The sequence below is a fragment of the Choloepus didactylus genome, chromosome 13, assembly GCF_015220235.1.
Source record: "Choloepus didactylus isolate mChoDid1 chromosome 13, mChoDid1.pri, whole genome shotgun sequence".
NCBI classification, from domain to species: Eukaryota; Metazoa; Chordata; class Mammalia; order Pilosa; family Megalonychidae; genus Choloepus; species Choloepus didactylus.
This window is the reverse complement of record NC_051319.1, coordinates 18,100,876-18,113,615: the sequence shown is the minus strand read 5'-3', so window position 1 is coordinate 18,113,615 and position 12,740 is coordinate 18,100,876. Positions and strand designations below refer to the sequence as shown.

At 44.6% G+C, this 12,740-nt stretch overlaps 1 protein-coding gene across 1 annotated transcript in view; it reads right to left on the bottom strand.

Annotated features, from left to right (window-relative positions):
• The window catches only part of CKMT2 (creatine kinase, mitochondrial 2), a 29,041-nt gene extending 25,406 nt beyond the window's left edge, over positions 1–3,635 (bottom strand). Inside the window, exon 1 of the mRNA XM_037802081.1 lies at positions 3,284–3,635. The gene's annotated coding sequence lies outside the window, so the exon portion shown is untranslated. The remainder of the gene's footprint in view (positions 1–3,283) is intronic.
• Between the last annotated feature and the right edge of the window lie 9,105 nt (positions 3,636–12,740).

Sequence of the window (12,740 nt, the reverse complement as noted above, 5' to 3'; positions counted from 1 at the left end):
ACTAGATCCGGGCCCCCGTCCAGTGTCGACCCCTCACCTACAGGTTTCACTAGATGGGTTCTACATCCCTCCATCTCTGACCCTTCAGTCTTTGCAACAATCCTGCAAAGTAGGCATTATTTTGAGGATGGAGACACCAAAGCTCAAGAGAAGTTAACTAACTTGGTCCAGGACATTGCACCTTGGTAGAGCTGGGTTTCGAACCTGGATTTTGGCCCTGGATTCCAGTTCCTTGTGAACCACACCTTCCATACAGCCCTGCACCCACTAGCAATGGGAGTGAAACATCTCATAGGTCTGGGAATATGTATTCTATGGGCTTGGGCATTTAACCAAGTGGAGTGATCTATCCATCGATCACTCCACTTGGTTAAATGCCCAAGCCCATAGAATACATATTCCACAGCAGTTCCCAGGCATGGGATTGTCACCTCAGAACATGTGACTGCCCCAGAGTCCCAGAATATTATAAGCCTCTTCTCTTTCCCTGACCTTGGGCTCCTATTGAAGTGTCCCGGATGCCACAGATACCTCTGCCCACTGCACTCTGATGCTAGATGCCCAATGTGCCTACCCAGGTGTGCTAGGGATGCTGTGCAACGTGGCTTTCTCTAAGAGAGGGGCACAGGCTTCTTTCTCTCTCCTTCTTTCCTCCTTCCCTCCTCTCCCCTCCCTTATGTAGAAATGAGGAGGGAGGTAGTATTCAGCCCTCACCCTGTAGAACCTGGAGCACCTGATTTGAAAAGCATTGTTTACAGCATCAGGCTAAATTTGGGCAGAATTCCTGGGCTACCAAACCAGGGAGCCTTTTGGATAGGGTTCAGGAGAACAGCCTGGCAAAGCCAAACGTGTTTATTCCTACATTTTGTCCTCTTCATTAAAATAACAACAACCACAAGACAGAATTAAGCACTTCTGTGAGGGTGCCCAATGGCCATATATCTCAGTCCCAGGCAGGTACACTGGGAATCTGGGTCCTGGTCTAAGGGTTTTGTCTGGTCTGTGACATCCTGGAACATGGAAGCTTTGGGTTCTGTCACTGCCTCAAGTCTGAGCTTCCTGGTTGTCCTGTGTATCCTAGATGGAGACACCATGTGTACCTTTCTCAGCAGAAAGGTAACCAGAGTTACTTCTGGTCCTTCTGTATACAATGCCTATGTGTCTGGGTTCCTTGGGGCTTGAGGGCAGCTGGAAGGCCAGGAAGAGGATAGCATATCAGCTTTATATCCAGGGAGAGTGACCCCAAAGCAGAGGATGTCCTCAGGGCTGGACCAGCTCCACAGAACACTCTGAACAAATTCCCATGATGCCAATCTCCTAGACCAGCAGAAAATGTCTAGCTCCTCCCAGATCTAAGAGACCAAAGGGTTCAAGTTACCTCATGACCATTGGACACAAAGTCTACCTTTATATGTACCCCTGGGCATCTCTATCCTATTCAGCGAGTCAAAGTCATAGGCAGGAGATGGTTAAAATCCCTCCCTGTAAAACAGAGACCTGTCTCAGCCCTTCTTTTTGAAGTCAGAACTTTTTCCAGACAAGTCTCTTAAGGATAAATTATTTTCAAGAAAACATAAATTTGGGAGTCCTCTGTCCTTTGAAATGCAATAAAGGAGTGAGTTGCCCAAGGGAAGGTTTCTCTGTGGCTTTCCATGCAGGGTGGATTTGACCTCCAAAGGTCACCTTCAGGGCTTGGCTCCCTGCGGGCTCCCTGGCTCAGTGGAGGAACTCCCAGAATGCTCTACACAGGGTTCCACGTGGGTCCCTCTGGATCCCCCTGTACGCTGTGGCAAGGATGGAGACCTAGAGCCTCTAAGCAGTGGGTAAAGTCCATCTCAAAATCAGACTCCTCTTGCCTCTGAAAGCCCAGGACTCCTTATTCTTTACTCCCCATCCCCAACCAGTTTCCTGGTCCTTTCTCGGCTACCCTTTAGGAAAGCAGACTGGGCCTATGACCTAATCTCTATAGATGTGATTTGACTGCAGTTCACGGGGTGAATGTGGTACTCCTTCTGTGCTCTTTATAGGTAGCTTTGTTTGATCAGTGCCTTGTCCCACAGAAGTGATTAACTCTGAAGGCGGGTGTCTTTGGAAAAGGCACCTATAAATGCAGAGAAGGGAGTGAATGATGCTCCAACAGCCCACCAGCAGCCAAATCCTATAAGGGCCTGCCTGGTCAGGAAGCCCTCTTGCCAAGTTCTGGTAGTGGCCGTGTTCTTTTCCATGAAAGACTACCAAGGGTGCTAGTTCAGAAATGAGAGGATGTGCGAGAGCTGCAGACAGGCAAAGTGGCACTTCTGAAAATAGCGTGCCAGTTTAACTAGCACAGCCTTTTCATAAGGGCACTAACTGCCACCTCACATGATTCCAGCTGACCCCATAGAGGGCTGCGGAGCCGAGACAGAGGATGCATGAAGGTTTAAAGGACAGCACTGCAAAGAGTAGTTGTGGGTTGTTTTAGCAAACGTCACTCTCCATACCAGTCAGCCTTCAAAGGCAGAGATGCCACCCACTCCAGATTGTAAAACTCAAGGGGCAAAGACAGAGCTGACAGTAATCCCCTGTGAGAACACCAACCAACAGAGCAAAGAACAGATGTGTGCCAGAGAAGAAACACATTTAGGCCAATTCTACAGCTTTTTACCTCCTGTGGGTGGGAGGGAGTGGCCGGAATGTTTACTTAGCTCATTATCGATGATTTCCTGATTTCAAAACTGAATTTCTAGCAGTAGAATTAGCCAGTTAAATTGGGTCCAGTTATTGAGCCAATTAGTAATTAGCTCCTCTTAAAAACTTAAAATTTTAATCTTTCAGTTAATTTATCCCAAGTCACTGATTCGCACCACTTTTGATGCTGCTGAAGGAAAACACTCCCAGCCCCAAATGGATCAATCTTTGTGCATTACAAGGGAAAGAAATCTGAAAGTTAAAATTGCCCCAAATTCAGGAGCATTTAGATTTTTTCCATCAAGAAAAGTTCCTGATTCACCATCACAAGCAGGTGCTGCAAGCGGGGTTCCGGCACCTCGTGCGGGGCCGTCCCGCAGCATGATCACCTGCGCCCGTGCGCAGCGGCACCCTCCAAGCTTCAGCCAAGGCGCAGACGCTGTGGCTTCTTCAGAGTCAAAACGACTTCCTCAAGCCATGGGCGGTGCCCGTAGACTGTCCTCTACCTGGTCCCAGTCCACAACCCTGAAGTCTGCTACTTATAAGGCCCCTCACACTGGCCTAGCAAACGCCCCAGCTTTGGAGGAATGGAGCAGAGTTTCATGGTTCCACTGACCTTGAAGCCGGGAGTCTCGCACGTCCTGCTGCACGCGAACAGCCAAGAAGTGTAACGGGAGCTGGCGGGGCCGGTGGGGAAAAGGCTCCCGGGCTGGGCGGGGCCGGAGGGGCCCTCTCCGGCCAATCCCCTCTCGACAGCATGAAGCTTGCTCCCCCAGCTGCGCCCTTGGAGGAGCAGCCGGTGACTCGGTCTGCTCCGGGGCCCTGGGCTTTCTAGCACCTTCTGTTTCTCTGAAACTTTTCCCTCCCTCTTGAAGAGAAAAGGCAGAGACCGACTTGGCTCCCCAAGCCTGGTGCTGAGGCTGCTTAGTCTCAGCTGGGGGTTCTTGGGTCTGCTGAAGGGCTGAAGGAACAGTGGGGGAAACTGCCACCGTCTTAGGGAGTTTTTCTCTTTCCTCAGGAGCACCATCCAGTTAGGAACCTACAGTGGAGAATGACCCTGCAGCTTAGGCCTCCCCCACCCCAGCTCAAGTCCCAGAGGAGGAAAACATCTAAAGTACTGTCTGTTCAGTGGCCGTCAACTTGTTCTGTGGGGCCTGGATCCAGGAACAATAACAATCACATTCCTCTTCAGGATGGGGCTGTCTGGAGTAGATTGCTAGACAATCCCTCTAATCCATACACCAGCTTAATATACCACCCCGAAGGACCTGCAGGTCATATCCCTTCTTAAAAATAGCCCTCCTTGGACCATCCACTGCAAACCGGAAAGGTGGCTGTAAATAGCAGTGACCCGCCAGGATTTTGGACAGCAGCCCTGCCATTTCAGAGGGAGCCTGCCCAGGCTGCTGGTGACGGTCACGTACCCAGCTCCTGCAGCCCACGTGAACACTACCGGCTGATTCCTTTCCCTTCCTTCTCAGGGCCCCAACCATGCTCTAAGGGGTTAGGAAGTAGGGGGTGGAGCTCCAGGAATAATCTTCTGCCTAGTGTAGTTCTCTAGTTGTTTTCCAATTCTTTTCGATATGATCCAGAGCAAAAAATATATTTTGCCTTGGGGTGGGGTACTAACTGGGAGAAGGCACGAGGGGGCCTTCTGGTTTCTGGAAGGATTCTTGACTTGGGGGTGGTTAGATGGACATATACAAGTACATAAATTCCTTAAGCTGTACACTTAAGATTCAAACACTTGACTGTCTATTGGTTATCCTTCAGCTAATATAAATGCTGTCATTATGACCCAGTTAACACTGAAACAGAAGTTTTGAAAAATAATACTTATCCTTTCTACATATGATATACTCAGCAACTTTCTTTGCTCTTCTATTTCGTTAAAACAATTGCAGATCGGGACCAACCAAACTGATTTCATGATCCCCCAAAGGGTCAGAGTCCCCCAGTTATACCTTCTGTTGTAATGGAGCAGGTTCCTCCAGCCCTGAGGACCTTCCCTGGTAGAACAGGCAGCAAACAGGAGGACTGTGGGGATGGAGGGCTGCTCGGGAGGCAGTCTGGGCTCTGTGGGTTTTGGGTGGAGGAAGCTAGGTTTATTTCCTCCCAAAATAGCTGTTTCACACACAGGTACCAAGTGAATAAATCCAGTGACACTGAAATAGCACAGCTTCCAGATCCAGAAAATCATGAGGTTTTTGAAGAGCATGGAAGCATGGAGGCTTGAGGAATGGCAGTTACAGAGAAAACCCTTCATTTTGTTTTTCCAGTTTTTTACTCATGGACATTTAGGTCTTCCTCCCCACCTCCCTACCTCCTCTACACACACTTGCCACAACCCCTCATCGTTTACCACATAAAACTGTACTTTGACCTTACAGAGTAAAGTCAGAAGGTGATAAGTTAGGAGATTGTTAAGAGAAGGGGTTCCACTCTCCTCGTTTGAGGGTGTGATGGTTAGGTTCATGTGTCAACTTGGCCAGGTGATAGTACCCAGCTGTCTGGTCAAGCAAGCACTGGCCTAACAATTGCTGCACAGATGTTTGTGGCTGGTTAATAAACCAACAGGCTGGTTTATTAAATTATCAGTCAATTGGCTGCAGCTGTGACTGATTACTCACTGAAGCAATTGGCTGGACTTAATCCAATTAATCAGTTGAAGACTTATAAGCGAGATAGAGGACCTTCACTTCTTCTTCTTCTTCGGTTGCCCAGCGAAGTGTTTCCTGAGGAGTTCATCGGACATCTTCCTTGGAGTTGACAGTTTGCTGACTGCCCTACAGAATTTGGATTCATGCATACCCACAGTTGCGTGAGTCACTTTTATACATCTTATATTCATAGATATCTCTCATTGATTCTGTTTCCCTAGAGAACCCTAACTAATACAGCAGGCCTGGCTGTCTTTAAGCTTATAAAGGTGGAACGATAGGGGTGTTGAACTTCACAAGCAACTCACAGCAGATATTCTAGATTTCAGAAAATCCTTCAAATGCTCTCCCTATTATATTTGCCATTTTTCCTCTCTTGTCATTAAGAAGCTCTGCCCCTGAAGTCTAGGGCAACTCCCATCAAAGCTTGAGAACTTTACCTACAGCTGGTGCTACTGTGGCCATGGGGTTGGCTCTTACTGTAGGGACAGGAACAGAAGTGATGTGTGCAACTTCCTTATCCACTTGCTATAAAGGAAATCTCTTGTCCTGGGTTTATTCTCTTTTCTGTTCCTGCCAGCTGGAGCCTAGATGTAGCAGTGACCTAGATTAGACCTTGCAGCCAAGGACAATACCTTATGGTATGGCCAAGAAATAAGATGAAAGGTACCTGGATTCCTGAATCTCACTCATCTGGATTTCAGAATTGTCAGGGGGAGAAAAATAAGCATCTATTTTATTGAAGCCACTATATTGTCCGGTTTTTTTGTCACAGCAGCTTAGCCTATACCTTAACTAATACAACTAGAACTGCTGGTACTGCTTCTTGGCTAACACTTGCATCAGTCAATGCCCTTTGTATGACAGGTATCTTTCTACTTGCTTGCTCTTGAGTGTCAAGGGTGAGTTCTTTGGGAGGCCCACAGAACTTCCACTCTGCACAGTTGCCTGCTGTGGGTGATGCCTTTCAGCTGATCTCTTCTGATCCCCCCTCAACATCTGGCCCAGGTGGCTCTTCCACAGCTTCTTACCACTGATTCCCTGCACTCATATCTTGGGTTGGTATCAGAAACACATCTCAAACCCAGCTACCCTCCATATTGACCTACAGGAGACCCATTCAAGTTAGACATGCGTAACCCTGAGTGTGCAGGCTGCCCCACTACTCCCCACTTCATTCAACCATCATGGGCTTCAGAATTCTCAAGGTGAAAAGGAGCATCAGTACCAGTCCTTTTATTTCACATACACTTATCAACTCCCAGAGCTCTCCTAAGGACTTCCCCACACCTCTAACTAGTCTCCCCTTCAGGAAGGAAATTTCAAACCATACAAGTGGTTCTCTTCAGGCTCTTCACTTGGCTTGCAGGTGTGCAAGGTGATAGAAGCACCCATTCCACATCCTTCTGTAAATACTTAAGTCTTCATGACCACAGACAGAAGTGGTATGGAAATAAGGCCCAAAGAGCCAACTTTGGGAAGTAAGGCTGACAAAATTCCATCTATGCCTTCTTTGGGTTTTGCTTCTTTGTTGTTTGGTAGAACATGAAAAAATAACATTTAGCTGGATGAGGAGGAACCATAGTTTTAGTGTAATGTAAAAAAAATGGCTCTACAAACCAAAAAGTGAGAGTATGCTATTCTCACCTTTTCACTTAAGGAGGGTTCTCCAGGAGAAAGTGGGGGTCCCCATTGCTGGCCTGCAGAATTTTCTTTTTAGCAATGCTGGAAGGCAAACCTATGATCTCAAAGGTCCTTCTGTCACTATGAGGATAGGGGAAATAAAGAGTGGTGGATACAACTGGTGAGCAAGACCCAGGAGAACCAAGGCAGAGAGGAGAGGGAGGTGTTTTAGTTAGGGTTCTCCAGAGAAACAGAACCAACAGGAGATATCTGTAAATATGAGATTTTATACAAGTATCTTCATGCAACCGTGGAGATGCATGAGCCCAAATTCCATAGGGCAGGCAGTAAACCAGCAGCTCTGATGAAGGTGTTTGATGAACTCTTCAGGAAATGCTTCACTGGCTAACTGAAGAAGTGAAGGTCCTCTTCTCTTTTCCGTAAAAGTCTTCAACTGATTGGATTAAATCCAGCTGGTTGAATTCTCTCATTGTGGAAGACACGCCTTTCACTGATATAATCAGTCACAGGTGCTGTCAATTGACTGATGATTTAATAAACCAATCTGTTGGATTATTAACCAGCCACAAATGTCCTTACAGTAATGGTTAGGCCAGTGCTTGCTTAACCAGACACCTGGGCACCTTTGCCCGTCCAAGTTGACAGATGAACCTAACCATCACAGGAGGGTAGGAGGGGAAGTGACCAGCCAGGGAAGGTCCTGAGAGTTGATGGTCAAGGTGAAACCAGCATCATTCTGCTGACCAAGAAGTTCAGGAAACAGATATTGGGCACAAGGAAAGAATAGTACGATAAGAATTAGAGATCTGCTGAGTTTACCTTAAGCCATGGGTATTTGGATGTGCTGAAGCCAGCTTACACTGGCTCATTGAGCCAATTGTTAAATTTTTAGGAGCTTTGAGAGCCAGCTGTTAAAAGCAGTCGTTATTAAAATTTAAATCATATAAACTTACAATTAAATATATTAAAAGCAGAGATAATACATATTTAAAACTCATCAATTTCTAATTATTTCACTATTATCTATACTCTTAGGGTTATTTATGTCTATTGTATCTGTGTGGTGGAAATACTATATACTGGTGGGTAACTGAGCATGTCTTCCCAACTCATGTATTCACACATGGTGTGCAAATGATATAAATCAGGATTTTGTTTTGTTTTGTTTTGTTTCCCCTGGAGGCCAGTTGTTAAACATTTACCATCACACCACTGGGTGTTACTGTAATGATACAATGCAAATAACAAAGATGGGAAAACTCAGCCTGGTGGCCAGGCCTCATGGGAACTGAGAAATTGCTTCAGAGATTTCATGGAGAGTGAAATACATTTCAAAAATTGGAATGTTATTCAGAAGGCAAAGCTGTTCTGGCACCTGACAATCTTGTCTACCCCTCTCAGAAAAAGTCAATTCGTTTAATAATTCTCAAACTTGTTTACAAATTCCAATTACCTGGGAGCTTTAAAAAAAACACTCATGCCTAAGTCCTGCCCCCAGAATTTAACTAGTGGAAAGGGAATTACGCACTGGCACCCTGGGATAACTAACGTGCTACCAGGATGAGAACCACTGCTTTTTTGTATCTTTGTTGTCATCAGCTGCTCTCTCTGTCGCTGCTCCACTCTCTGTGTCTTACAGCATCTTCCTCAGTTATTAATACTTGTTCCCTCTCTCTAGGGCTCATGGTCCAATTAATCTTCACCATCCCCATAGGGCAGAGAGCCCTCGGGGCTGCTCATTGGCTGCTGGCCAGCCTGTGAACTGACTGCCTTTGGGTCAGGTGATTCCCCCCGTCCAATCAGCTGTGACCAGATGGGCAGTGTTCCACGCTGTGCTTGTGGTGGGTTCTGTGAGGCTTTGCCCTCAGTGACAACCAGGTTAACAGTGAGGGTAACCGGTACCACTATGTAACAAGGAAACCCTAAAACCAAGTATGCCTTGCCCCAGATGTCAGTTATTCCCTTGTCCGTGCAAACTAAATGTTTCCCTCACATATCAATCTGTCTGTAGAGCTCGACTCCTCCACTAATTTCCATGAGACATTCAGTTATACCCAGCACTGCATGTGTGTTCTTGTCCTTATGTGCACTTTAGGGAGTGTGGGTAGGTCACGTGTTGTAGCCCAGAAACTCCACCTCTTCTTTCCTCACCTCTCTCAGTCTTCTTGCAGCTCCCTCATGGACTTCCAGCTCTTCCTCTAGTGTGCCTTCCTTAGTTTCAGGCCCTGGAGCTCATCTTCTACCTTCTAAGTAGACATTTCAAAGCTTTGCCTCAACACAGCCTACAATCACTCCCTACAGCCACGAGAATAAAATCTTCCCCATTTCAGTTTACCAGGTGACTCATCAAACAGAAGCTGTAAATACTTCTCTCCCAACTACAGCACTTTCCTTGGGATTCTCCCCCTTCCAGGAGGCATCTGCTATTACCAACGCCTCCTTCTATCCTGTTGAAATCTTCTAATAACTGTGGAAACGAGGCCAGAGTGATGAGAGTGGAAGGCTACTCTGTGTATCCCAGAAAACCACACCCGTGTGACTAAGGGTATCTCCCATATTTTGTTTGTCAGAGACCCTGCAACTCTGAGGCAAAGAAGGGACGTGGAGGAAGGCTCTCACCTCCAGCTGGCTTGCACGCTGTCTACTGTTTGAAGCAGCAATGTGTCAGCCCCCAGTTACTTCTCAGTCCTCTTTCCATAGTTCCCTTTCCATTTACATGGTGGAATTCTCTCCCAAATTCTGAGGATAGCTTCCATTTAGGTTAATTCTTGGTGTTCTAGCTTTTGCCATTCTCTTTGCCTTCATAATAAATTTATTGCAAAACATGGAAAAGCTATGATAGGAACCACTAGCCAGATGCCATTTAGACCAAAACTTTTTTTAATCTTAAGACCAAGAGAGCTAATGGGAAAGGAAGGACCCAAATTTTCCTTTCTTCGGTTCTCTTTTGTGCACGGCAGTCACATCACAATTTCTCCAACTCTAAATGTTAACATTTTCATCTACTTGACCAAAAGAAAAAAAAGGTATCATGTATGTTTTATGCTATTCCACATAACCATTGTAGTAATTTAGTAACTCTAGAGTTAGATGTGTTTTTCATTTTATAGATGAGGACACTTGACCTCAGAATGGCTCAGAAGCCCATTTGAGGTTGGAGCTAGCATTACCTGGGCCAGGACTCCACCTTGGCAGCTTTTCTTCTTTATACAGCCTGTTCAGGAGTGTTAAATTGCCAGGAGATTGAACTGAGCCACTCTAGGCAGTAGCAAGTTCTCTATGCCTTGTGGTTGTCCAAGCTGGGCAGAGGATGCCTCTGGAAAGATTTAAGCACTGGAAAGAGAGTGAGACTAAATGATCCTTAATGTCTTTTCTGAAGTCCCTTAAATTCTCTGATACATTAGTGCTTGCAACATGCCCTTCCCCCAAATTTTAGAGTTAAAGGAATACCTGAACACCGAAGGAACTCATTGCTATGAGTAAAATAATTTTTAAGAAATGTGAAAAGAGTTAAATGAAGACTAATGAGATTTTTGGGAATTCAAGAAAGAGTAAGTTTAATTTGCATATAGGCATGACCCACACCTCACCAGGCAAGAGTTAGGCCACAGCATAAATCCCTTTGCTGGAATCACAAACATCAGTGGGCTTGCAAAGTAACTGGACATGGACAATATGTTTCTCAAAGTAACACATGGATTTGTCCATTACACACACACACACACAATAAAGTACATTAAAATCCTTGCAAAGAGAACTGCGGAGGGTAGTTGGACAATGCTTTACAGTTTAGTTAATCCATCTTGACCTCACAACAGCCCTGTGAAGTAGGCAGAATAGGAATCACCATTAACCCCATTTAGCAGATGAGGAGACTGAGGTTCAGAATGGTTTAAACACTGGCCTAATGTTTCTCAGCTTGAAAATAGAGATTTGGACTGGGGACTCAGGGCTGGGGCTCCCAATCCAGTGTTCTTTCACAACTGCCTCTCTAGTGAAAAATGAAATGGTTGTATAAAAGATAGTGGTTCAACATCACTAGGTAGAATTATTATTTTCCTTGAGCAGATCAGATCAAATACAATCAACCCTAATGTTAATGTGATGCTGTGGCAGTCAAAATGAATAAATTTCTGAATCATTCATGTGTTTAAACCTACAACAAAATGATTCTTTTCTACTTTTTCTGTATCCTGCCTTAATTTTAAGTCATTAAGTGACCACTGAAAAAATGACACTAATTAGATATCATTGATTCAAGTCTTATTACCAGGAATCACATCTGTAATCAAGTCACTATTAAAACTTAAAATCTGTTTTCTTACAGAAATGGAAATGAATCTTATCCATTTATTCCTTTTGGCTGTGAACATTAGCCTGCCCTTTAGCCTTAAAATAGTATTTATCCCATTTCAATACTAGTAAGAATGATAAACTTTACAGATTGGATAAAAAAAATCTTGAACTTTGAAATGAGAGTTTTTTTTTTTTTCAGGGGAATAAACTTTGAAAAAGAAGCTAAGTAAAATCCTTTGTTTTTAAATAAAAGTTAATTTTATTGGGAATAACCTTTCTATTGCATTACCTTTTTTTTTAGTAAGAATTTTTGCCAGACAACAGTCTAACCTTACATAACACCAAGAGAGAAAGAGGTGCTGGACCACCACACATATTCCAAATGGGAACATAAGGAATTTTTCTCTTCCAAAGTATTCAGTATCTATGGGTTACATATGTTTTTAATTAGTACTTTAAAATGTACTGAAATTTAACAAACAGGAATGGGTATTTTGTGTAATAGCTATTTGAAAATGTTACGAGAGCAGTTTAAAATTCCTTGTTAAAATTTCTTCAGAGAAACTCCAAGGAAAAGTGACAACATTCTACTTCATGCTTGATTCTGTCAAAAATTGTATTAGCTTAAATAAGAGATTTGTCCCTTTAGTAAAACTGGCAGTCTTAGTTAATATCCAAAGGCACCCCCCAAAGCCCCAGATAATTTCGTTGACAGTACAAAATGTGAGTTTTCATCTGAAAGCATGAAATTGTATTTTTACTTCTGATTTTCTAGGTTAATTTGCAGTATACGTGTTCCCTACTTGGCCGTCAGGGGCTGACCTCCCATATACTCGTTAGAAATGGGATTTCACATAATGGAATACAGACAAAATGCAGCTGTGAGTGAACCCTCCACCAACAGAGACAAAGCTTGAAAGGCAGAAGAGGATGCTTGCTCTAATAATCAGAAGGAATACCACAAATTGCTCCAGGGATTTAAAATGTGACCAAATTCAGGTTTTTAAAAGCGCATTCCTACCCCAGCTGGCCTAGAAATGGTGCAGGTCATCAAAAGCACTCCCTCAGACATGGAGTTCTCTCTTGCAGTTCCAGCAGTGCTTCCAGAGATGGCAAGCAGAAGGAGGGGTGCGTGACTCAACAAAACACTCAAGACTAGCAGAGCAGTTAGCAGTGCCCACAGCTGGCCACCAGGGGGCACTGTCAAAATTCCACAGGAAATACACGTGAAAGCTTTGTCACTGGCTGAGGAAAAGCTGCATTCCAAAAGGGGAGGAGCTTTTGGAAATGCCTCTGTCTCCTATTTTCGTTTAATACGAATGGCTTCAGTGCTTCTGGAACATTTGAGTGAGAGAAATAAAGAGCCCAAACTTCCAGAGAAAGAGGATGAAGGCTGGACAGTGCAACGTGCACACAAACCCCTAATCTTTACTTTCCTTTTCTTCTGCAAGATCTTGCATTGTTTGGTGCAAT